This window comes from Nicotiana sylvestris, chromosome 4 (assembly GCF_000393655.2).
Source record: "Nicotiana sylvestris chromosome 4, ASM39365v2, whole genome shotgun sequence".
Taxonomy (NCBI): domain Eukaryota; kingdom Viridiplantae; phylum Streptophyta; class Magnoliopsida; order Solanales; family Solanaceae; genus Nicotiana; species Nicotiana sylvestris.
The window spans coordinates 6,111,056-6,138,064 of NC_091060.1; the positions used below are offsets into that span (position 1 = coordinate 6,111,056).

Consider the following 27,009-nt stretch of genomic DNA (forward strand, 5'->3'; position numbering starts at 1 on the left):
TCTGCCCCTCTGGTGATCTGAGCAGCACTTTCCGGTATTGGATCAACAGCAGGGAGATTGTCACGAGAAGAATCACCAGCCATTCTTGTCACAAAGTACGCCAAAGAAATAACGGAAAGAAGAGATGAAAGTTTTCAGTAAACAAGGGGGGCACAAAGAAATTCGAGGTATCGGAAAGGAAGTATATCAACAGGATTCTCCCAAGTGAAAGATGAAGTGTGTCAATCGAATGACAAGTTTCCTCTATTTATAAGAGACATAAATCCCCCGAGCATGAAATTCAAGAGTCGCCAATCGAATCTGAAAGGGCACGAAACATTTCAGTCTCCCAGAAACGTGTGTCATAATGGTGATAACCACGAAACAACGTAACGCTTCAATACCAAATGATGTTTCGATTCTGAAACCGCCGCAACGGTCAATGGGGATCGAAAAAACGCCGCCACTCTGCTAAAAACCCACAAAATTTGACTAAGGAACGGAAAGTCATAGGTCAGACTTCTCTTGAATTCGTAACGAACATGATTCATCTGTCGAGTCCGACATAGGACGACCCCGACAAACGAAGGGACTAACTATATTGGTCAAAATCTGATAGTCACAACCAAGTTGACCGACACCCCGCCTCAGTAACTGGGCAGTGAAAGTCAACAGAGCCCACTCTATTTCTCCTCTATGACATCTGACGAATCGGTAAGAGTGACGCCTAAAATCATGACCAAGACACATTAGAGGTAAGAAGATATCGAGTCAAGCAAAGGGCAAGGATGCCCTGACTATATATAGCTAGGGAAAGCTCTCTCCGTAGGGGGGGCTTCAGCGATCTCTCTAAGAGAAAACAAAAAGCTCTCTTCTTGTATTCTAGAAAAAGAAGAAATAAACTCGAAGAAAATATGTATGCCTACTTCCCCATTGATTGAGGAAAGACACAACGTTGAATCCTAATAAGATCAATCATATTTCTTTTATCTCATGTGCAATTATTGTTGTTAATTTTTTGATTTGGAATTAATTATGTCTCACTAAGATTTACCCCTTCATCTTTGATTGATTTGTTCAAAAAGGTTTTAATATCTTTTAAGTCAAACAACATCCAACGTCCAATATTCGCAATAGAGCCCGACTAAATTTGAATTTGCCTCAGAAAGCCCCACATCTGGAAGTTAAGCGTCTCCCTAACAAAGGCAAAGGCGACTTTCATACTCAAGGTTCGAACCCAAAACCTTTAATTAAGGATGAAGTAGTACTTACCACGCCACTACAACCCTGATTAATATCATATATAGTTTATACTTGTCTTTCGTGGATATTAGATACTTACCCAAGTTCATGGTATTTACTGTTGAGAGATAGTAGATTTCTTTTTCACATGATTATATGTTTTCTTATATATTTAAGAAGTATTTGATAAAACTTTTTAAGCGTTTCATTCTACATTATAATATTCTTGTATATGTAAGTTTAGTTTCATTGGAGTGCAATTATGATGAGATCGTGTCTTCTGCAATTACCTCGTCAAATATTGGCACTAAAAGTCCGTAAAAGAAAAAATCTATAGTGTCATGTTATGCCTAAAATATGAATATCGTACGTAGAGAGATTATTGAATTGTATAGAACCAGCTCAATATTTATTTTATATATTATTCATGAATTGTGCTGAGCCCGTGCGTCAGCTCAATATTTATGAGTGTTATTATGTGTATGAATGAACATTAGGTTTTCTTATGAGAGTTGTCTTGACATGTTCTAAGTGAAGCATAGTCACCAAAGAAAACCATTAGATGGACAAAAACAAGAATTGTCCAATTAATGAAACCTAGCTTTGCCAAGAGTGGTGATAAAAGCAAAGCAAACGTACATTCCTGCCAAACTTGTTGGTATGATAACTAGGGGTGCCAATGGATATTCGAAAACCGACCGAATCGTATCGTATCGAACCAATTTTTAGGTTTCTTCTTAAAAAACTGTAGGTTTTTATATAAATCTATAACCGCACCGATAATTAGGGTAGGTTTTTTATTTTATAAAAATAAACCGAAAAAATACCGAGCCGCACCGAATAAATTTTATATGTGGAAAATATATTTATCTAGTAAGTTTAAAAATAATAATGCATTAAATTTTCTTTGGGCCTTGGAATTATGAAAACTATTACAAGCCAACAAGTAATTAAACTCAAAATGCTAATTCCTAAAACCAATTATGCTACTTCTACTTAAACTAATTTATTTCAAATAACTTTATCAGCAAGACACAAAGTATTCTAGCGATTATGAGTAGCAAACTACATGTATTGAATATGTTTCCTTTCATATAATTTAGATTTATCTTTTTGAATATTTAATCTTCTATAGACTTCATCCTTGAGTCTCATCTTGGTTAATATTTTTAACTCGTGTGATTTATATTTTCTTTGCCTTTGTTTGGATTCTTTTACGTTGTTGTAGAATAGTTGATGAATCTATACTCTAGCCATCTTTTATTTTTTCTTAAATTTATCACCCTTTAAATAGTAAAAATGTCTAGAGAGTTTTGCTAAGTCCTATAAAAGAACGTATGTTATTGCATTCTACTTCTACTGGTGAATTTTACATGATATTTAAAAAAATACCGAAAATTAACCGAACCGTACCGATACCGAAGAGAAACCGACATGATTGGGACGGTTGCGAAAAGTCTAGTTTTGGTTATACATAATAGAATAACCAAAAAATTGGTATGGTACAAATTTTATAAAATAATCGGCCGAACCGAACCATTGACACATAACGGAATCAATTGGTATTTCAGATAACACAAAGAAAGTTGGAGTCATAGACTCATATATAGTACAATGTAATCGATTTATGAACCTCGATAGTACAATGTAGCCTAAACGATACCATTTGTCCATTTCTATTATATGAACCTCGGGCGAATTCACTTGCACTAGGGAAAAATACAAAAAAATAAAAAAAGAATGCGCATGGTTCTTGCATCAAATAAATAACATAACATATAAAGTTACTCACAAATATCAGGAAAATCACTATAAATTTGTAGCAAGAATTCATGAATAGGAAAACAAAGCAAAGAGAGACAAAGAAATGAACGTTAAATCCTACTGTTTACTCAAAAAATTGGATAACAATTAAATTTCTAATGTGATTTTAAGGACACGTGATTTCACCAAATACCAATTAATAAATGTGAAGATTAGTAATAAAAATTAATAATAAGATAAAGCAAACTAGTGTTGGAAACGTAGTTCAGTCCTCAAGCTAGAGTGCCCTCGAACTAGTCAGAACCAGAAGAGATAAGCAAGCTGATGAACAAGAATATAAACTAGAGAGAAAGTATTGTATTGCTTTCATATACCAGAATATAAGATGATTACAAGATGATTAGGGCCCTCTTTATATAGTAGAGGAGTCCTATTTAGGGTATAATTCTAACTACGGAAGTAATTCACATGATGGGCTAAATAATCGGTCCTGACTTGATACGTGCCGAGATTTTCGCCACGATCCTTGCCCAATCACGAATATCTCGGCTTTCTGTTATTCGACCTGGCAGGCTTCCTTCGATCTCGTTCGATCTCTTTCTTGTTTCGGTCTCGATCTTGATCGGCCATTGATCCACGAGCTTACCAATCCATATATGTACCATGGTCTAATATAACCGAGGCCGAGCCTTGATCTACCACCCCAATTTCGGTCAGCCATACAAAATTATGCAAGCCCAATTTTGACTGTATACAGATAGTCCCCTCATTTTTTAGAGTGTAATGACAAGAAACGAATTGAGTCTTTGAGTTTCTTTGCTTGTTCTTCCCGAAATACCAAATATTCCAATCTCTATTCTTCCTTGCTCGCGAAAACAAAATGGCCAAAACATCTAAAACTGTTCCGCAAAAGGAAACTGCTCAGGTTCGGGCTAAGGAGCGCACCAAGTGTCGGTCTCGGAGGGAGACCTTTAAAAAAATCCATGCTCGGGGATTTATTCTTTCGACCGAGATCAACCCCGAATGACCATTTGAACCAGAGTTTGAGTAGCTCTTAGGCTTAACAGTCGAGTGAAGATTTGCTCGAACTTGAAGAAAAGTTAGCCCTTAGGCTTGAGAGTAGAGTGAGGATTTACTCGAACTCGAAGTAAAGTTAGCCCTTAAGCTTTATAGTCGAGTAAGGATTTGCTCGAACTCGAAGTAAAGTTAGCCCTTAGGCTTTATAGATAGTCCCCGAGTGAGAGTTTTCTCGAATTCGGGTTAAGATAGCCCTTGGGATTTTATGATCGAGTGAGAACTTGCTCGAACTTGAAGTGAAGTTAGCCCTTAGGCTTTATAGATAGTTCCCGAGTGAGAGTTTGCTCGAATTCGAGTTAAGATAGCCCTTTGGCTTTTATGATCGAACGAGGACTTGCTCGAACTCGAAGTGAAGTTAGCCCTTAGGCTTTATAGATATTCCCTGAGTGAGAGTTTGCTTAAACTCGGGTTAAGATAGCCCTTGGGCTTTTATGATCGAGTGATGACTTGCTCGAACTCGAAATGAAGTTATCCCTAAGGCTTTATAGATAGTCTCCGAGTGAGAGTTTGCTCAAACTCAGGTTAAGATAGCCTTTGGGCTTTTATGATCGAGTGAGGACTTACTCGAACTCGAAGTGAAGTTAGCCCTTAGGCTTTATAGTCGAGTGTGGATTTGCTCGAACTCAAAGTAAAGTTAGCCCTTAGGCTTTATAGATAGTCCCCGAGTGAGAGTTTACTCGAACTGGGGTTAAGATAGCCCTTGGGCTTTTATGATCGAGTGAGAACTTACTCGAAATCGAAGTGAAGTTAACCCTTAGGCTTTATAGATAGTCCCCGAGTGAGAGTTTGCTTGAACTCAGGTTAGTATAGCCTTTGGGCTTTTATGATCAAGTGAGGACTTCCTCGAACTCGAAATGTAGTTAGACCTTAGGCTTTATAGATAGTCCCCGAGTGAGAGTTTTCTCAAACTCGGGTTAAGATAGCCCTTGGACTTTTATGATTGAGTGAGGACTTGCTCGAACTCGATGTGAAATTAGCCCTTAGGCTTTATAGTCGAGTGAGGATTTGCTCGAACTCGAAGTAAAGTTAGGCCTTAGGCTTTATAGATAGTCCCCGAATGAGAGTTTACTCGAACTCGGGTTAAGATAGCCCTTGGGCTTTTATGATCGAGTGAGGACTTGTTCGAACTCGAAGTAGAAGTAGCCCTCAGGCCTTTGTATTTATTACGAATTTTAAACGTCTCCGATCCGCGTTAATTTGGTCGTAGCCTCTTTAGTTTGGAACTTGCCCGTTGGGCTTATTTTTCACTTCACTTCGAGCTTGCCCGAAGTGTCAGTCCCCGAGTGGGGTGGCCTGGCTTGTAAAATTGAGGGTCGTCTTTAAGGTCTTATGGTCTCGAAATTTAAGTAGTTCGATTTCGTTTGTTTTTCGGACGGCAGTCCTCAAGCGTGGGTTTAGTTGTTCGAACTTCCGTCATGATCGACTTTTAAGCCTGTTTACACAATAGATCAAGAGTATGAAATAGAAAATTTTTCTAAAGGCATGAGATATCAGTAAGGAAAAATACTTCTCTCACATGCGCGCATGTTTGATGTTAGGGCTTGAGTAACCTATATGGGCATGGTTAATCTAACTGTTTACCCTTACAACATTTTCCTATCGATACCCCACTGTCACCAAATAATTTTCTTGCAACAAAGTAAACATTCGAGGGTAATGCCCCCCAGTACTCGAGGTTTATTGTAGGGAATGCCGAATACTGTTGAATTGCTCTAAGTTAGCACGAACAATAGTTGCCTCATTAAAAACCTCGCCGGAAAAACCCATTTGGGATAAAAACCGGTCTAAGGGAAAAAGAGTGCAATGCCTGCTTTAAGATCCCCTGCTTTATTCGGATGTTGGATATTTAACGTGATCTTCCTCGGCATCAAGCCCCCGTGAATTTTGACCACGATCATTTCTCCTCTCATTTCGTGTGAAGCTTCGCCCAGGCCCGCTGCCTCTACGGTCTCCATTGTACGGTTGATATTGATCTCTATTCGACATCGACTCTCTATCTATGTCCCTTTTGATCCTATCCATGGGCCTGCTAGGATAAACAGGCCCCGAAGGAGTCCCCAGTTGATCATCCTCGACCCTGATCTTCGACTGATATCGACTATGTACATCGGCCCAAATGACAGCCGGGTACTCGATTAAACTTTGATTCAACTGCTGTGAAACTATAGAACTTCGAGTGTTGAGACCTTAAGTGAAAGCTTGAACAACCCAGTCATCGGTGACTGGAGACAAATCCATTCTCTCTGCTTGGAACTGAGATACGAATTCCCTGAGCATCTCGTTATCTTTCTGTTTTACCTTGAAAAGGTCCGACTTCCTCGTTGCAATTTTAGTGGCTCCGGCGTGTGCTTTTACAAAAGAATCTGTAAACATAGCAAACGAATCAATAGAAGTAGGGGGTAAGTTATGATACCATATTAAGGAACCCTTCGGCAGAGTCTCCCCGAACTTTTTCAGCAGTACAGATTCAATTTCGTCATCTTCCAAGTCATTTCCTTTGACGACTCATGTATACGAGGTGACGTGTTCATTCGGATGGGTCGTTTCGTTATACTTGGGAATCTCGGGCATACAGAACTTCTTGGGGATTGGCTTCGGAGCTGCACTAGGGGGAATGGTCTTTGCACAAACTTTTTAGAATCTAGTCCTTCCAATATTGGTGGTGCCCACGGAATTTGATCAACTCGGGAGTTGTAAGCTTCTACCCTTTTGTCGTTTTTCTCAATCTTCTTTTCACCTGATTCAATCCGTTTAGTGAGCTCCTCGAGCATCTTCATAATGGCAGGGTCAGTCCCCGATTCATTGACGTTCAATCTCTCTGGTATATGTTCGGCTCTATGAACAACTTCTTGTGATGTTTCGAGCTCAATTCTGTTTGGTGCTCGATTTTGATTTTGGAGTTATGCTATCGCAGCTTATTGAGTCTGCAACATCTCAAATATCATTCGAAGGTTAATTCCGCCTTCTTCATCGCTCTATGCGTTCTGATCGCCTGCTCGAGCATCTATGTGGATGCTATTATCAAGGCCGACACCCAAATTCCCATGAATGGCAATATGGGAGCTGACATCGACTGGGTCCACGACCGGCGGTCCGTCGGGGTTGATTGGAGGTACTCCGTTTTCCCGGGCGACTATGTTTTCGTTCTCTCCATGAAGACCAAGGTCGTTGTCTGTGTGAGTGGGTGCTACTTGAGAGTTTGACATGTTGATTCCTGAAATCAAAGACACTAACGAGAACAAGCGCAAAGCAATGTATGTTATGAGAATTAATACCAGGCAATCACTATTATCCTTAGCCCCACGGTGGGTGCCAAATTGTTTACCCTAAAAATTGGATGACAATTAAACTTATAATGTAGTTTTAAGGACACGTGATTTCACATAATACCAATTGATAAATGTGAAGATTAGTAATAGAAATTAACAATAAGATAAAGCAAACCAGTGTTGAAAACGTAGTTCAGCCCTGGAGCTAAAATGCCCTCGAACTGGTCAGAACCAGAACAGTTAAGAGATAAGCAAGCTAATGAACAAGAATATAAACTAGAGAGAAAGTGTTGTATTGCTTTCATATATCAGAATGTAAGATGATTATAAGATGATTAGGGCCCTATTTATATAGTAAAGGAATCCTATTTAGAGTATAATTCTAATTACGGAAGTAAATTCCATGATTGGCTAAATAACTGGTCCTGACTTGATGCGTGCCGAGATTTCCGTCACGATCCTTGCCCGATCACGAATATCTTGGCTTTTTGTTATTCGACCTGGCAGGCTTCCTTCGATCTCGTTCGATATCTTTCCCGTTTCGATCTCAATCTTGATCGGCCATTGATCCACGAGCTTACCAATCCATATATGTACCATGGTCCGATATAACCGAGGTCGAGCCTTGATTTACCACTCCGATTTCGGTCAGCCATACAAAGTTAGGCAAGCCCAATTTTGACCGTATACACCTACTAACTATTAGGGGTCATTTTGTAGAGGAATAAATTATCCCGGGATTATAACACACAAATTAAATAATGATCGGGTTATTTAGTGAATATATTTTAATTGAAAGATGTTTGGTTCTTAGGATTAAAAAGGGATATACGGGGTATAATATAAATGTTTTTGGTATATAGAAGTAGTAGATAAGTTTGGATAAACTTTTATTTTTAATTTTAACCATGGATTGTTTAAAAGACTTTGGGGGGAAGAGTCTTGGAGAAGGATATTTTTGTCATTTTAGTATTTATCCCATAATTAATTAATTCTAAAAATGTTATTTCACTCAATTGGGATAGAATAATTCCTAATTGTATAGGATAGAATAATACCAATTATGGGATTAAGGATTGCTATTCTCGAATCAAAAAATTCCACCAAACGGGGAATAAAATAATCTTGTATTTAATCCCAAAATTGTTATCTCTTACCCCACATATCAAACCACCCCTTAAAAAATTTACTATGTCAACAGTCTAATGTTAGTTGTTATGTAAAAGAAAATGACAAAAATGGTCCCTTGTGTTTGGTTTTAGGTTCAAAGTAGTCCGTTAAAAATAATTTGGAGCAGTTTTAGTTGTTTAAGTTTGCAAAAAATAATACGTCAAACCGTCACTATTTAAGAAACTCTACATGCTAGATTTGATGGAAATTATTTTTTGAAATAATGACAAATCCGTGGGCCACGTTGAAGGCCAAACTTAGGGATAAGTGCACATATAGCCATTCCCACATATGCTATTTAGAGATTAGACAATATTTAGTTTGTCGTAAAATTTTAAACTAACAATTCTCAGGACAATTGACATTTTTGTCCGAAAAAATTAAAATTCAGGGCGTATTAGTTAATTCCTAAATAGCAGTCCTTTAGAGTGACTACCTGGTGTCATTGGCCTAGAAATGACACCAGGTAGCCACTCTAAAGGGCTACTATTAGGAATTAGCCAATGTGTCTTGAATTTCAGTTTTTTAGCTTAATTTTTTATGACAAAAATATTATGAATTGTTCTGAAATTATATTTTTTAATTTAAAATTTTAAGATAAAATAAATACCGACTAATCTCTAAATATGATTCACGAGAATGGCTATCGGTGCACTTGCCCCGTCATTGGCAGCAATATGGGCGGGATCCGGATCTGTTAAACATAAACAAGCCGAAAATAACTAGTCCTCCAGTTAGAGAAATGAACGGCTACCATTTCGGTCACTAACCCTAGTTTACTCCCTGCCATTTCGGTCACTACCCCTAGTTTACTCCTCTATATAACACTAGATGATTCTTGCCCGTGCATAGCACGGGCCCAACAATTTAAACTGTAATCGTGTGTTTACATGTGATTAAGACTCGAAATAGCAATAAATGGTTAAGGATAACAATAATTTCACAAACACAACAGAACAATGCTGTTTCTGATCAATAGTGATAGAAACATAAAACTATATATTACTTCCCTAGGGGCCGACCGACGTGTGTAAAATTGAGCGAATATTTCATTTTGTTGTGCTTTTCTATTAATCAAAGCATATGACTAATTCCTCATCTCCTACCCATCATTTTATACCACATGATCAACCAGATGTATTATGTTTTTGAGTACTTACACCATGCATGTACGAACAACATAAATCACATAATCCCATTAAGAACCATAAAGAGTATTGTAAAAATTTGTGCATTGCTGGAAGCCGGAAACATCACCACTTTGTATTCGTCCTGACCTCCATCAAAAGAGCTTCTTGCTCCTATTCTGAAAAGAGAACAAAATATTAAACATTTTTTCTATTGAAAATATTAATTAATACAAGTCCCGCACCACAAATTTGAAAAATACCATGATATAAAGATAAGTTAGAGACAAGAAGGAGAGAGAAACCCCAAGGGAAAACAAACTACTCTAGAAGACTATACCCAAGTGTCGAGGTACACCCCTTTAGAGAAGATCAAACAATGTCATTGAAGGAGAAGACACTATTACTATAATCTAAGGATGCATCATAAATTAAAGAGTATAAGATCCTCCTATCCTTAAGATTAAATCGGTCAACAATTACGGAAAAATTGGAGAAATGCTATTCCTTGGTTCTTTTTCTTTGATAAGCTAACTCCTAAAATTATATGGATATGCCAAAATTTAATGCAAATGATCTCCAAAAAAGTTGGTCGATACATTTTACTTACCCTTAAGTAAAAGAAAGAAATAAGCACAATCATATGAGTAGCAAATTATCAAGAACATACACGGTTATGAAAGTAGATACATTCATACAGTTTCTATCACTACTATAAAAATAAAATATGGACTTATACTGGATTTTTTATATCATCTCAGCATTATCTTAGAAGGGGAACTTTGGAGCAAATGGTAAATTTATCTCCATATGACCTATAGGTCACGGGTTCGTACCGTGGAAGCAGCCACTAATGCTTGCATTAAGGTAGGCCGTCTACATCAACACCTCTTGGGGTGCGACCTTTCTTCAGATCCTGCCTGAATACGAGATGTCTTGTATATTAGACTGCTCTTTTTTTATCTCAACATCATTTAGTATTGGTGCTTGTAAATAAATTTTCTTTTTATTACTCATCACAAAAAGGAGGGGAAATGAGAAGGCAAAAGAACCTACTTTTTTCTACTAAATAACACTACAAGTGCCAAACTGAAGTTCCATAAGCCAGATATTCAAAGAAACCAAATAATTATTTGTGCAGAGTCAACTCTTCAAGACATTATTGCTACATAGCACATTCCTTAAATCTAAATATGTTCAGGGAGTTGTTATTGCTCAAAACTAATATACATACCTCACTCATTAGACTCCTTTGAACTTCGCTCTTTAGTGAATAATCAATCTATACCAAATTCAAAAAATGAAAACAAGTTAGATTTCATGAAATATTGGAGAAGATGTAATTAAACAGAAAATGTCCTTCAAGATATAGTCAACTTAAAATGGTGCTTAATCTTAAAACTTCCAATTAGAAGTTAATCAATATGAATTTTGAATGCTTGATAAATCAAGTAACATCAATGACTATTCTGTATTATTCTGTCCACAACAGCATCACATGTATGAAATGCACCCAGTCTAAGTATTATGTTTTTCTTTTTCAATTTCTTACCTTGTTCTTATTATCAATTTGCAATATTTTTTTCCTAATAAGCGCATCAATTTTGTAACACGTTATAATCACTTTGCAATGATTTATGAACAAAAAAAATAAAGTTAGATCATGTCACAGTTACCAAATACACTCCACAATAATCATGCTAAACCATCCTTTTTTTAGTTTGTCCTCAGTCTTAGTACATAAATTCATAGAATATAAAATATCTCATGACAATAGTATAGTGTGCTATAGATTTATTGTGTTGTAACTCACAAATAGAACTTAATATCAGAGAATAGTATAACATTATGAAGAACTTAAATCCAAAAGTGTAAATAGTATATGCTAGTGTATGAAGACTCACACGACCTATGTAGAAAATAAAAATTACATCAAGCAAATTATAAGCAACATCAGTGACTTTTCTAGTGTATTTCATGAGCGAATAAAGACGTTTCAATGAGGTAAATTCTAAGTGGGAATGAAGGTTGTAAATTCTTAAAAGATCTGCAAAGTCAAGAAGTTGGAAAGAATATAGAGAAAAGAGAAACGATAATAAATGATTGTCGTTACCACTATTGTTAAAGGCAAAAATTTCTAAAAGGCGCTCGAGGGCTAATCGCAAAGTGCAATAAAAGTGTGTGCTTTATTAAATAAATAAAAAAAGCAATGAACAAACAAAATAAAAATAAATCTATAATGCAAGAAAAATATGGATTTCATAATATTTTCCTTTAAATTAATATCTCTTTTCTGATTATATCATCTATTCTTTAGTATAACTAGATTAAAAAAAAAGGCGCAATACAAAAACTAATTTTCCAAGGGACTGAACTTCAAACTAAATAAAATTTTATATCGGCATTACATGTATATTAATTTTTTTTTTGATAAAGTATATATATATATATTAAAATTAGTGGTACCTTATCAAGAGTTACTCATTCTTCAACAAGCGGTAGTTGATTCTCTGCATTTTTAGCAAGAAAAATCTAGTGCTTCACCTAAGATTATTCAGTATCAGACACGTCCATGTGACGGTACTAAAAAAATAGAGAAGCAGCTTGCTGCAATGTATCTAAAACAATATTACTCCATCAAGGGATAACTCAAGTCATTAGGCTGCTCTTTATATCAGATTTATATAAAAGTCAGTGAATTAATAAACTTCTACTAAAGTTTAAATTTGAATAGAAAACACTCTTCATTTGTAGTAAAAATATTTTCAATGCTGAGAGATATAAAACACATTCCTCAAGCACAATGCAATTTAACATAAGATTATAGAAATCAAAAAGTCTTTCGGAACTCCACATATTTAGGCAAATGGACCATTCTAGTAAGATGTGGTCTTATATAAATAATCCAACGATGCATTACAACCAAAGATCATTGGTCCCGTCATCAATTGTTAATGCATCCCGTTGAACAAACAAATTGTGTATAAGAGATCATTCTTTAGAGGACTGATTTACCTTGTAGTATACCTTGCTGCCGTAAAAGGCATATATTCATATTCTATCATTTGAGAATTAAGCTTTAGGGTGATTTTTATTTACATGTTAACTGGTCAGTCTGCAAATCATTTACTCAGTAAAATTCTTCGGTGAATCAGAGATCAATGATTTCATCATATCGATAAAACATAGAAAACAACGTAGGACACACGGATGACCAGAACAAAATTGTGAGATTCAAAGGAAGAAAATAAGGCTCAAAGACATTGAAGAGAGAGTTAGATAGAATAATAAGAAAACAACCATGAAATTGAAAATCTGAAGAGAATCTGAAGAAGATTAGGGCAAAAGATTGATACAAATGCTAACCTGAAATTGCCACACCCCGATAAAAAAATAATGAGAAGTCAAAAAAAAGTCCAAATTTATGCAAGAATCATATTTCTCTGTTGTTGGTTGGAATGAACAAGAGAGATGAAAGAAATGAATGAGTTAGTGTTGGTATTAGAATAAAAGTGAAATCAGCATTGGACTGAATACGTACAACACATTTTATGACATGATTAAATGACTCTTTTACCCTTGGTCGACCATCTTCCCTTTTCTATACATCTGCGAGTTAGAACTACAGCTAGCTCTCTCTTCCTTCAAAGCTTCTCCAATGGCGCCCAAGAAAACTATTCGCAACTCAGACCTAATCCCCGGCGTGGGAAAATTCTCGCGTTCCAAAATGTACCACAAAAGAAAGCATATGAGCGATCAAGAAAAAAAAAACAACGGAAAATTCCCTCAACACCCAAAAAAACCCACCCCAACACCACCCACCTCAAATCCCCCAAAATTTTACCCAGCAGATGATGTGGCAAAACCCCTTGTAAACGAACCCAAACCCACAAAATTAAGATCAAGTATTACACCTGGAACTGTGCTCATTATCTTAGCTGAAGATTTAAGGGTAAAAGAGCTGTGTTCTTAAACAGCTTAAATCTGGGGTTTTGCTTGTTACTGGTCCTTTTAAACTTAATGGGGTTCCGTTAAGACGTGTTAATCAAGCTTATGTTATTGCTACTTCGACTAAAGTTGATGTTAGTGGGGTAAATGTTGAGAAAATAGATGATAAATATTTTGATAAGGTGGCTGAGAAGAAACAGAAGAAAGGTGAAGACGAGTTCCTTGAAGAGAAATAAGTGTTTTGTTTCATTTGTTAATATTCTGCTTTAATATTTTTTAGTTTAAATCATATTTTTGCATATTTTGATATAATGTGAAATGTAGTGAGTCTCTAAAAGAGGCAATCCGGTGCACTAAGCTCCCGCTATGTGCGGGGTCCGGTGAAGGGTCGTACCACAAGGGTCGATTATATGCAGTCTTACCTTACATATCTGCAAGAGTCTGTTTTCACGGCTCGAATCCGAGGTCACCTCCTGGTTGCATGGCAGCAACTTTACCAATTACTCCAATCCTCTTCTTCCAAACGTAGTGAGTCTCTATTTTTTTAAAAGCCTTTAGTTTATCTTAAATGACAAAGGTTGATGTTTAGGCAAATTAAGCAATTTAAACTTATGTCGGGAAGGGTGTCATTGCTTGCGTACATGTAAATGAATTTGTCAGTGGATGATGATCTGACTATGATGTTGGAAAAAGGTCAAATTATAATGATGATTGAAAGCTACATGTACCAAGAGAAGGGTGAAATTGAGTATCCTTGATCTTGATTGCCAATGTGGCTGTAGCTACATGAATTCAATTTTGAGAGGTTAACTGGCCGGTTGTCGTTCTGCTGTCGATATATATCTGCTTACCAAACTTCTTACATTTCAAATACTATTTGTATTTATTTTAACTGTAATGGAATGAAATGGACATAAAGTGGAATGGATATGGAGAATTCTCTCTATCCTCACAAGGTAGGGGCAAGGTGTGCATACACACTACCCTCCCAGACCCCACGGTGTGGGATAATACTGGGTATATTGTTGTTGTTGCTGATGTGGAGAATTCTATTAAAATTGATATGGAGCATTGTGTTCACATTATTTTCCTTGCAGGAGAAAAATGTGCTTCCACAGGAAAAGAAAGATGACCAGAAAGCTGTTGATGCAGCATTGATCAAGGCTATTGAGGGTGTTCCTGATTTGAAGGATTATTTGTCTTCACGGTTCTCACTCAAGTCAGGCATGAAACCACATGATCTAGTTTTTTAGGCAAAGAAATTCTATAATGCTCCTATGAATTGATTCTTGTTATCTCTGTTTTGTGTCCCGTTAACTTGCGTTAGTGGTTCTTATTAAGGATTTTGTTGATGAGAATCATCTTAAATTAGACCATACGATTTGAGATTTCTGCCATTGGAACTGTATATTCTTTATTACTAGCTATGTTGACTGTAACAATCAAAGACATTTCTTGATCTACAGTTTGTGCATAGATGATGGATTTGCCTCTAAAGTTAGAAATGATCAAATATTAATGCTTGATTGAAAGCTATATGTACCTAGAGTAGGTGTGAAATTGAGTACCAAATTGAGAAGTTTACTGGCCGGTTTTTGTTTTGCTGTCGACATATCTGCTTACTGAACTTCTTACATTTCAAATACTAGTTGTAATTCATTTTAGAAAGATAATACTTATGTGATATTAGGGTAGAAGGTTAGGGGTTAGTTGAGTGTATTCCTTTGCCATTCTCATGGCAACAGTATTAGCCTTGCATTTTTGTTTGTGGAGTAATATGTCTACCTGTTATTTCTTTCGCTTCAGTTATTTTACTGTATCACAACAGCTTGTTGATACTGCTCCTTTTTATTTTGTCCTAGAGTCGAGGCTCTCAGGAAAGGCGGAAACAACCTCTCTACCTCCACAGGGTAGGGGTAAGGTCCGCGTACATATTACCCTCCCCAAACTCCACTTGTGGGACTATACTGGGTATGTTGTTGTTGTAGTACTTATGTGATATTAGGCTGAAAGACATATTAGAAATGGTCAAGTTCTAATGCATGATTGAAAGCTACATGTACCAAGAGAAGGGTGAAGTTGAGTACCCTTGATTTTGATTGCCAATGTGGCTATAGCTACATGAATTCATATTGAGAAGTTTACTAGCCGGTTGTTGTTCTGCTGTCGACATATCTGCTTACCGAACTTCCTACATATCCTATGCTAGTTGTAGTTCACTTGTTCTATGTTCATGTTTATGTGATAGTAGATTGTTGGATGAGAAGGGCAGAACGAGAAATGGCGTAGAATTTAGCCTTTTCAAGATGCCTTTCTCTAAAACCAATCATCTCTGCACTTTCCAGGCTCACTGTTTTGACTTCCAGCAGTTTGCGTCTATAGGTGCATACAAGAAAACACTATAGTATTCTCTTTTTCAGTTGTTTTTTGGGTACTTTTAGGCAGACAGCTGAGTTGCTGAAACCAGGAGGTCACATGTTCGAGTCGTGAAAACAGCCTCTTGCAAAAATATAAGGTAAGACTGCAGAAATATAAGGTAAGACTGCGTACAGTAAACCCTTGTGGTCCGGCCCTTCCCTAGACCCCCGCATAGCGGGAGTTTAGTGTACCGGGAGTGCCCTTTTTAGTTGAGTTGCTGCTGTGATATCAATATTACAAAACCAATTTGATCAAGATCCAGTAAAGTGAGAAGTAGATAGTTCTCCAAGGGAGAAAAGTGATGTTTCCCTATTGTCACCCTAAATTTGGTGTACTTATATTTTGTGATAATGCATAAATTCATCGATAACTCAGTCCTGTTAATAGTTTCTTGTTATTTCCTTTAAAGCAACAAGTGCTCAAAACTTGTAGTCTGATTCTTGATTGCATTTTCTGATTAGTAAATAAAGATAATTGTTTTTATGAATAAAAGAGTAAGGGGTCGTTTGGTAGGGTATGAGAATAATGTCGAATAAGGTGTATTAGTAATGCAGAGATTGGTAATACAAGCATTAGTTATGCAAAGATTATTTCTTATCAACTGTTTGGTGTGATGTATTAAAAATTAAGATGCATTGCATAATTTTTAAGAAAATTAGTTGCTTACAAAGTGCGCTCCATATTCTAGCTTTAAGGGGCTTAAAGGACAATTTTATCTTTAACCATGCTAATACATGCATTAATAGCCTTGGTATTGGTAATGACATGGTTTGCTATGTATTAGTTATACATAGGATAATACCAAATAGGTTGTTTAACTAATACTTGCATTAGTAATACATAGGTTGAAAAAGTATACCAAAAAGAGAATAGTAATACCAAAAGTTAATGCATGCTTACCAAATGACCTCTGAGTCATAGAACCTTTAGGGATCGTTTGGTACGAGGGACAAGGAATAATTAATTTCGGGACTAAATTTAAGAAGAGTTTATCCCATGTTTGGTTTGGAGAAAATTACAGTATAATTAATTCCGAGATTAATTATTCCGGGATTATAGTATTTTTTTATCCGATAGAAAGATAGAATAACTAATCCCGAGATTAGTTATTCCGGAATAATTAATTCTGGGATAACATCTTTTCAACCAACGACCCTTAGAGGTACACCACTTCCACTTCTAATGACATCGGGGGAGGGAAGCTGGTAAAAATCACAAGGTAATCTCCAAAATCAGAACAATAAATAAGTAAATACGTGAAATCTACCTCAAATGACAAAGGAATTCGAATAAATTCAAAAATGGGCACAAGGGATTTGAATTAATAATTCTCTTAAATTAATAGTAGAATTCAAACTTTTATCTATATAGAAAGGATTGTTTTTATACATATAAGTGGTGGGGGAAAAGGACTAGAAATTTTCTTTGTATTATGCTCGACTCTCGAGTTATAGATATCGCCATTCTACGAAAATTTGTTCCCTAAATAGAGGCATTTGCAAAAGGATATCTTTTATCTTTATCTAGTTAAGGGAAGAGTAGTCTCATCCACTGCACCACATCCTTCCACATTGGATAGGTATTTTCTTTTCATATTACGACAGGGGTGAACACAACCCTTATCATCAACTATAATATTTTCGGCACGAAATATAAATAATTATATAAATCAATTAAAAGTCCAAAAAATACTGAATTAAGAACCATAAACAGGAATACAAGAAAAAAGAATTCACTCTTATAAACATTCTTGAAAGATGAAAACATCTTGCACACTTAAAGTAAGGGTGTACAAAGGAAACTGACATACCACACTAATCCGATAATCCGAGTCAAATCGAGAAAAAAAAATTCGACTATGGTTTGATTTGATTTGGTTTGTGTTGGGAAAAAAACCCGACCATAATTGGTTTGGTTTGGTTTTAACTAAAGAAAGTCAAACCGAAACCAAACCAACCTGACATTACATATATAGAAATTTTAGATATATTTCATATATAAATATACTTATAGTGATATAATTTATAAATATTTCTTAAAAAATTTCATAAGTTTATCTTTTTAGGTATTATTTCAAGGTTGGACTTAGAACTTTTGAATGTTTCAATAAGCTTTGTAGCCATTAACATTAGTAAATTAAATAATGCTAACAAAAGCCCAAACCAAAATCAAATCAATACTAATGCTAACAAAAGACATTAAATTCAATACTACGAACGGGAATGTATTGAATATCTATTTTTTGTTTTGCAATAGTTTAGATAAAAATGCATAACCTATTTTTATTTTTTTCTGTAACGTTTAGTCATGTAATTAATACTCCCTTATTAGTCTACTTATTTTAGCATGACTTAGTACTTTTAAATTATGTTTATTTTTATTATGGCTTTTTAATTAGCAATATTTATATTACATAATTTTATTGTCTTTATTGTTGAATATTTTAGGATAATGCCATGACACATCTCATATTTTGTATTATTTTCTTGGAGAATACTTTATATACTTGTATCTTACTAGGATTAAAGAAATATTTTGAGCACAATTTATATATTTTGTTCTATGAATATTTTACCGGAAAAAAACCCCGAAAAACCCCGAAAACCCGAGAAAAATCGAGAGTGAAAAACCCGAGTTTTATTGGTTTGGTTTGGTCTTTAGATTTAATAACCCGACACAATTGGTTTGATTTGGTAATTATTGTAAACACGTGATTTTTGTCCTATATGAGAATTACTCCCAAAAATTCAAAATAAAACAATTTTCCTTTGTGTGCAATTTTGAGGATTTTGTGGCATTTTTTGATAATTATTTGTATTTGTCCATGCATGTTTATTTGTTAAATTAATTAAAAATACAAAAATATGTCGCATTTGCATTTAGGATTTAATTCTACAATTAGGAGCAATTAAGTTTGTTTTACAAGAACAAAAAAAAAATCATCATAAAAATAATGTACGTTGCATTTTTAGCATTTAATGTCCAAATTGTGTGAGTTTATCGTAATTGCTATTTAATTATGTGTTAATTGTTATTGAGAGTTAATTTGCGCTTTTATAAATTAATTTAGTTCTATATGATAATTTAGGATTTTTAGAATTTAGTTTCAGTTTAAGAAAAATAAAAGAAGAAAAAAGAAGCAATAAAAGAGGAAGAAAATCGGATTGGGCCACCTTCTAATTTAAATCAACCATGGCCCAAACCAAATAACCCCACCGGGTCAACCCGACCCAGTCCGCCCCATAACCCAAACTAATCCCAACCCCCATTTTTCATTTTTTTCATTACCCTAAAAAACCCTAAAAAATATGCCCGCCCCTCTCTTCTTCTCCTTCCAAACCCAGCTCTCATGGCTTCCCCCGCTGCTTCTGCCCTTCCCCTCATCCCAAGCTCCCATGGCTGACCCCAACCCAGCAAACCACCCCCTCGTCATCTCCATCCTCACGTCCAAACAGCCCCCCTCCGTTCAACCAGTCCATCGCCACCAACGACCCTCCCCGTCTGCCATTGAAACCCAACGTCCAAACAACCATAGCTGCCCTCTCGTCGACCACCCCTGCTGCTTCTTCTTCTTCATCTCAGCTGGGTCGAGCTCCAGTCAGCCACCATGGCTGCTGCTTCACCTCCCACGGCTGCCTGCATCGTCCACCCAAACCACCATCGCTGTTGTTGCTTCTTCTTCGTCCCCATAAGTCCCAAACGACCATCTGCTAAACAGTCTCACGTCCAACCGAACCCCATCGGTTTCTGCAACGTCCAGCGAACAGCAGTCCAACTATCGCTGCTGCTGCTCGACAACCATAACTCCAGCCAGTCCAAACGACCTCCAGCCTCACGTCCAAACACATAGCCATTGCTGATGCTTCATCTCCTCATCTCCTCATCCCAAACAGTGGTGTTCATGGTCGTCTTCGTCGACCAGCTTCATCGCCTGAAATCAACCGGAAAACATACAAAAAATTTTGGGCAGATTCGAGTTATTTTGGTTTCAAAGTTTCCGGGCAGATTATTTTCCGTTCGAGTTCGTCGTTGTTCATTTCCGGTTAGTTGGTTTAAGTTTCATTTCTGTCCGTATTTTGTTTGATATTCTCGGATTTGAAATCAGTATATGTTTGATTCTTTTCTTGTTCGTTGTTTATCATTTTTTTGATTATTTCTTTAGTTTGTTTTATGTTCTTGTTTAGTTTAATATAGAAGTTGTTGGTTGTAATGTTGTTAGATTTAATTTGAAGTTCAATTGATTATTGAGTTTAGTGATTTGAATCTACTTATTTGTTATGTTCAATTTATTACTGTTATTGAATCTAAAAGTATGTTTGTTGTTAAAAATATTGTTCAGTCAAAAATATTGAGTTTCTAGCCTAAATTTGTTGATGAAATTTGATTAGGAATTGGTTATAGCTGCTGTATTTTGGGTAGAATTGATTAGGTGAATTGGTTATAGCTGATGGGGGTAGAACGGTAAATTGCAGTATTTTCAGGGATAAAATGGTAATTTCAGTAATTTCATAGGTGCATTTTTGGAATTGAAAATTTGAACAATTATTTAATCCGAGTGTTCTATCCACTAAGCGCTAATATATTAAAATAATGCATAAAATAATATATAGTGGGGGACAAGACATAATGGTGGGAAATTAATACATTGTTTAATATAGTGGGGGACAAAGCATGCGGTAGTGGGGCAATAAGTGAATTAAATAAGGGAAAGATATGCGTTAGTGGGAATTAATACATTGTTTAATATAGTGGGGAACAAAACATTAGGTAGTGGGATTCAAAAGGGGGATGGGTAGAAGATAGTGGGATTTAGTTTAAAGGCTTGAAGTTTGTAAATAAATAGGGAGGAGCTGGACACAAATAGGGGGAGGGATTAGCTGAATATTAGGAGAAGAATTCGGAAATATTGAAAGATTTTTGAGGATTCGAATTTGAAGAGAGTTTAAAAGAAAGAATTTTCTGAACATTAAGAGAGAATTAAGGGTTAAACATTAACTGGTCTTTCAATCTAAAAAAGATTCACTTTGTTTCTGCCCGTTGATTGTTGTTGGTGTTTTTGGATTTTCATTTGATTTGTTTCCTTGAGTTTGGTTGGTTATTTCTACTACTTCACTGGTTATTGCTGGATTTTCGTTTGATTTTCAAATCTGTCACTGGTTTCTCGTTGCTGGTTGTTACTGGTTGCGGGGTGTTGCTGTTGTTATATGCTACTGCATTTCTGCTGATCTTCCTCTTCTTTTACTTCCAATATCAGGTACACAACTGACACACTGGTTACTGTAAGCTGAAACATGAAGCATGAATATGAAATGAAGAGTTGAAGTTCTGAATTTATCTTAGTTATATTCTGAATTTTAGTTGTGTATATACATTATTTAGTTTCCTCTAATCAGAATCATGTAGTTGTTTAATATATAATGGAACATCTGACAGTAGCTTAGTGGACGAACTGTCTATGTATTGCTAAAAAAATGGTGTAGTAACTCTGTTCAGATAGTTCGTTATTGTTTGATGATTATCATGTCTCAAAAAAAGCATGTTAGCTGATTTAGACTATTCTTAAACATTCAACAGTTAGCTCATTAAACGAATAGACCGTTTCGGAACTTGTAGGAATATTGTTTAGCTAGATACTATTGGTTAACTTCAGCATGTAAATGGTTTAGGATTAAAATTAGATTGCCAAGTTCTTTTTTAATTTGACAAACTGTGAGCATGCCTAGTATAATGTAACTAGGTAGTAACATGTGAATGAGATGACCCAGGTCCAGTTTTGTGCCATACACGTTGGGCATGGGTCCACGTTGGCCAATGGGTTGTCCATATTGTGCTTACATTCTGATTTAACAAATTGCGTTCGGAACCCGACTGTAACAACTCGTAAGCATGTAAATAAATTAGGATCTTTGCTCTCTCATTTTTTAGAGACAAATTTAATAGAAAAATGTAGGCACTTTAGGATTATCCTTTTAAAATAAATGAGATGAGCCTCGCCCAATAAAACGCACAAGTTGCGGGGCCCTCAATAAATGGTTAATAATTGTATAGACTTCGGGATCGGTCGTTTAGCAAATTTCACGGCCTTACCCAAAATAATGATACGCTAGTCGCTTTAGGCGCGCCTTTAACAATTTACTTTCTTAAACTCGGGTGCACATTTATGTGACCCAAATCCAAATCTCAACAGAGTTGAAATGTGTCAATAACCACGGGTACATTGATGTGACGTGGTTCGAGATACGTTTTTCACAATGTTGTAATTCTCTGTTAAAATAATAATAATAATAATAATAATAATAATAATAATAAAAGCGGTAAAGAGTTTAAAGTTTGCACATAAGTTCATAATTGTATAAAATCATATAATCAAGCCGAATATGACAGTTGAGCGACCGTGCTAGAACCACGAAACTCGGGAATGCCTAACACCTTCTCCCGGGTTAACAGAATTCCTTATCCGTATTTCTAGTGCGCAGACTGTTAAACAGAGTCATTCTTTTCCTCGATTCGGGATTCAACCGGTGACTTGGGACACCATAAATCTCCCAAGTGGCGACTCTGAAATAAATAAATAAATCCCGTTTCGATTGTCCTTTAATTGGAAAAAACTCCCTTCCGCGCCCCTTTGCGGGCGGCGCGAGCAAAAAAGGAGGTGTGACAGCTCTGACGACTCTGCTAGGGAGAAAACCCAGAACCACTGATTCAGGGTTCAAAAATTCGAGCTTAAAATAATTGTTATTATTTGGCTTCATTTATTATCTGATTTTATTACATGTTTTAGCCTAAATATGCAAAATGTTACTCTTACCGCTTTGATATTATCTGAACTGTATATATAAACTGCTACGAAATCCCTGTCTTCTCTCTCTTGAGGAGTGCACGCTGGTCGTGACTTCTTTCTGTTAGTGTTCTATTCCAAAATAGAACGAGGATTCGGAGGAGTTGTAAAATCGGATGATCTTTTGGTTACCGGTACGCAGTTCCCATCCTCGGCTCGAGTTGTCCGCTCGGGTAAGCCAGGTCTAGAACAAACACACAGGATAAACCTAGTATAACAAAACCTCATGCCGGATCCTAGTAGGAACGCTTATTTACATCATGTTGCATTTTACTTAGGGGACTCAACATAGGGGCTGGGTTCGTCTAGGACAAGCAACTTAAAGTGAAAAAGACCATCCTCCTGCATCATGTTTGTTTTGCACATTTATTTGCTTCAGATCTGCATGCTGACCGGCTTCTGAAATCGGGAATTTTTGAAAAAATTGTGAAAAAGAGAAAAAATAGCAGTGTAGAAAGATAATTCTGAGTTACCGACGAACTCTGCCAAAATTTTGTGAAAACAAAAATGTTTTTTTTTAGTATAATTTGTTTAAACAAGTTTGTTGTCAGAATTAGTTTATTGTCGTGGCCCGAACTACGCGGGTCTGATCCTCACCGGATGTGAGATACGTAGGCAAACCTCTTCGGTTCCAGCCCACCATATTCAAAAAAATCCAAAAAATATTTTCCATTATTCGCTTCTTTAGAAAGTCTTTCTTTTAAACCTCAATTTAAAAAAAATATAATACAAAAATATTTCCTTCTAATCTCTTTCAAAATCCAAAAATATTTGTTTAAAAATTCAAAAGAAAATTCAAAATTCAAAAATATTTTTCTTTTCTTTTGTAGTATTTCTTTCATAAATTCAGAGTAATAGTCCAAAATATATTTCCTTTCTTCTTTAGAAGTTTTTTCGAAATTTCCAAAAAAAAAAGGGAAAAGAAGTTAAAATTCAAAAAATATTTCTTTAGTCGTCGTTTCTTTTCAAAAAAAAAACAACAAAAACGAAAAAAAAAATAAATCGAAATCCAAAAATATTTTCTCTCTTCTTTGTAAGTATTTTATTTGGAAAAAAAAAGTTAGTTTATTTCATTTATTCCTGATCGGCCCGAACTACGCCGGTTTGATTCTTACAGGATGTGAGATACGTAGGCAGCCCTCATCGGGTCCAACCTCCCTTTTTGCAAAAATAGCAACAAAAAAAATGTGTCAAAATTTTAATTTTTGTCATAAATAAGTCGGGTGATGCCGCTGTTTGTCAAATATAGCCGAATGTTCCCGAAAGTGGTGCCGGAAGGCTGACTTTGCATAAACAGCCACCTTTGGGTTATTTTTTTTTAGATTTTGGCCAGTTGACCTACACAACCTTAAAATCTTCGCCGCCAAGGTGCTAAAAGGCCGTCTTTGCAAAACCATACCTTTTTTATTTTAATTTGAAAAACAAAAGAGTCAGTGGTCAAGTAAATACCGCTTAGATTTTTAGTCAAAATAAGCCATTCCAGCTTCAGAGATGTATTAAACCGTTCTTGCCTAGGTAGCCTTAGAGTATCTTTCAGTTGTCGAAAGGCTATTTTCGTAAAAGAACGGACCAGTTTGTAGTGTCATAAAATAATCCTCCACGGCTTCAAAATTCATGTGAAATTAGGAAGGGGCCACGTTTGCAAAAACAACCATTTGGTTAAAATTACCAAATAGGGAAAGGAATCTGGCCGTTTGTTTTTGAGTTTGTAATTCTTTTGATTAGGGTGTGGTATGTTTTGATTTTTAAGTCTGTGGGTCGTCTTTTCGTCAAAATCTGTTAGTATGGTCAGTTTTTAAACCGTTGTAATCATATTTATTTTATTATGAAAATTGAAAATTCCAAAAAAAAAAAAATTATTGTTGTTTATCTTTTTTGGTCCGAACTATGCAAGGTCTGATTCATGCGGGGACATGATACGTAGGCAATCAACATAAGATTCGACCACCATTAAAAAAAAAGAGAAAAAAAGAGAGCACAATTAGAAAGAGGGTTAACTGCCTAGTTGCCTTGCATCCTCAATGTGTGTTTTTCCTATCTGTTGAAAACCCTAACGCTAACCGGTTTCTCTCATTTTTGTTCCCTTTTCAATCTTTAGAAAGGTGGTTGGTTGTGGTTCTGAAAGTAACGCTTCCCTGCAAACACAAAGGCAAAAGACAATGGCAGAGAACAACAGAGCTAAGTGGGTTGGTACCGATGCCCGAAAGCGGTTGGTTGAACAGGACTATGGGTTGGTAGAAGAGGTAAAAATGTTGAGACAGCATGTGGCAAACATGTATCAGGCATGGATGACTGGGAGAGCACCACCCCCGCCACCGCCTAGCTTCTTGAACTCTGTCCTTACCCAAGCACCCAACACCATAACAGATGATCCCCCATACTCTCCATCTCAACCCACTTATGATAGCTTTCCCAGCCACCCGAGTAGCTCCATCACTCGTCAACGCTACTCCCCTCCCCAACACTACTTCTCTACACGGGACTCCCAAAAACATGTTTCACTTTCCCAGTACCCATCTCCACAAAATGCTTATCCACCCTCACGAGCCTACCGAAAGCCCTCTGGATCAGGTTTTCGGCCCAATCAAGCAGTTAAGAAGGAGAGGTTGCTGAAAAAAGAAAAGGCTTTCACCCCTGTTGGAGGATCATATGCCGGTTTGTTCCAAAAGTTGAAGCAATTGGACATGTTGAAGCCGATTCAGATAAAAATGCCAAACCCTCTGTCAAAGAAGCTTGATTTTTCTCAAAGGTGCTCATATTGCTCAAATGCCCCGGGGCATGACACAGAGAAGTGTTGGAAGCTAAAGAAAGCAATTCAGAAGCTTATTGATGCAGGTGACATTGTTATGAAAAATCCAGATGAATAGACAGTAGTCAAAGTCCGTCGCCTAGTCGTAATGAGATGCATATGTCGAATATGACTTGTTTTGAAAAGGAATATGAGAAGTCTTCTGAGATCCTCGGAGGTTCGCGCGTTGCAGAGTTCTCAGTGCCATCAAAGGTGGCTCTTAAGAACGAGCTTGCGAAGGGAACCCAAAAGCAATTTGTTAAGAACAACGAGATGGAAGCTGGTGGAGGTCCCAGTAATGTTGATGCCGAATTCAGTGGCTAAGATGCCGAGCTTGGCAATTGGAAAGACACTCCTTTCTTGGTTAGTCAGGGAGGAGTTTTGGTGGTTTATTTTGTTATTATTTCTATTGTCCGGGTTATTTGCAGGGTTGTAATCCGGATATTGTCTTGTGTCAAACCCCCTTATCCTTCCATTTTTGTCATAATGGTTTGTTTAGTATTGTCTAGGTTCGTTTTAGGTTTGTTCCTAGGTTGTACCCCAGTTGTTTTTGTTTGTTTTGTTAATCAAACCATTTCACCGTTAGTTTAATGCAAAATCCGGTCTTTTATTATTTCCAGTCATCTTTTTGTTTAGCTCTTTTATCATTTTGTTCAGCGCCAATTTTAGTGACATGACATGTGCACACAGTTTGGGCCTAGTCTTAAAAATTAATAATAAAACCATTGAGAGGTGATCGGAACATTTAAAAGAAATAAGGACAGTTTGAGATTATTCGGAGCTCGAGTCATGTGGAACTGGGGCAAGTAAAACATAAAGAAAACCGTTAAAGGCAAGATCCGCCAAATTGACATGAGGGTCATTCATGATAATGAGAGTGAGAGTGTTGCCCAACGGTGCTTTAGAAATGACAAATGAAAAAGCAAATGTGTGAATATAATTGTCAAGTCCAGCACCATCAGAAGAGGCTACAAATCTTTGTTTAATTGTGTTGTTTGCACTTGGCATGTTTTGAAGACTGGAATGACGAAGTTGTTCTGCTACCTAAACACTTTATCTTTCGTTACCCCTTTTGAACCTTATTGATTTTCTTTCGTACCCCTTGTTCGGAATCAGTAGCAAAGACTAGAAAACATAAACATGGAAGATAAAGAAAAAGAAAAAGAAAAAAAAAAAGAAAACAACAGAAACAACAAAAGAGAAAAGGAGAAAAGGAGAAATGAGAAAGAGAAAGAAAAGAAAAGAAAATAATAATTAAATGAAAAAAAAAGAAGAAAAAAAAAAGAGGAATTGGGAACTACGTTTGACCTGATTCCTCAAAGAGGATACGTAGGCGCCTCACGGCTCGGTCATAGTGTACATAGTGTGCATAGTGTAAATAGTGTGCAT

General features: G+C 36.3%; 1 long non-coding RNA gene, 3 other non-coding genes and 1 pseudogene across 4 annotated transcripts; 4 read left to right on the forward strand and 1 right to left on the reverse strand.

Annotated features, from left to right (window-relative positions):
* Nucleotides 1–9,397: 9,397 nt before the first annotated feature.
* LOC104230880 (uncharacterized) lies at nucleotides 9,398–13,084 on the reverse strand. The gene is made up of 4 exons (XR_711967.2): nucleotides 12,995–13,084; nucleotides 10,863–10,910; nucleotides 10,465–10,548; nucleotides 9,398–9,807 (listed from the first exon to the last, which is right to left on the reverse strand). It is a non-coding gene; the product is annotated as an uncharacterized lncRNA (long non-coding RNA).
* Nucleotides 13,085–13,281: 197 nt separating this feature from the next.
* LOC104230879 (large ribosomal subunit protein eL6-like) lies at nucleotides 13,282–15,039 on the forward strand (annotated as a pseudogene).
* LOC138890990 (small nucleolar RNA snoR109) lies at nucleotides 14,350–14,443 on the forward strand. Its single transcript, XR_011407352.1, has one exon. It is a non-coding gene; the product is annotated as a small nucleolar RNA snoR109 (small nucleolar RNA).
* Nucleotides 15,040–15,137: 98 nt separating the features above from the next.
* LOC138890991 (small nucleolar RNA snoR109) lies at nucleotides 15,138–15,215 on the forward strand. Its single transcript, XR_011407353.1, has one exon. It is a non-coding gene; the product is annotated as a small nucleolar RNA snoR109 (small nucleolar RNA).
* Nucleotides 15,216–15,684: 469 nt separating this feature from the next.
* LOC138890988 (small nucleolar RNA snoR109) lies at nucleotides 15,685–15,775 on the forward strand. Its single transcript, XR_011407350.1, has one exon. It is a non-coding gene; the product is annotated as a small nucleolar RNA snoR109 (small nucleolar RNA).
* The last annotated feature ends 11,234 nt before the right edge of the window (nucleotides 15,776–27,009 follow it).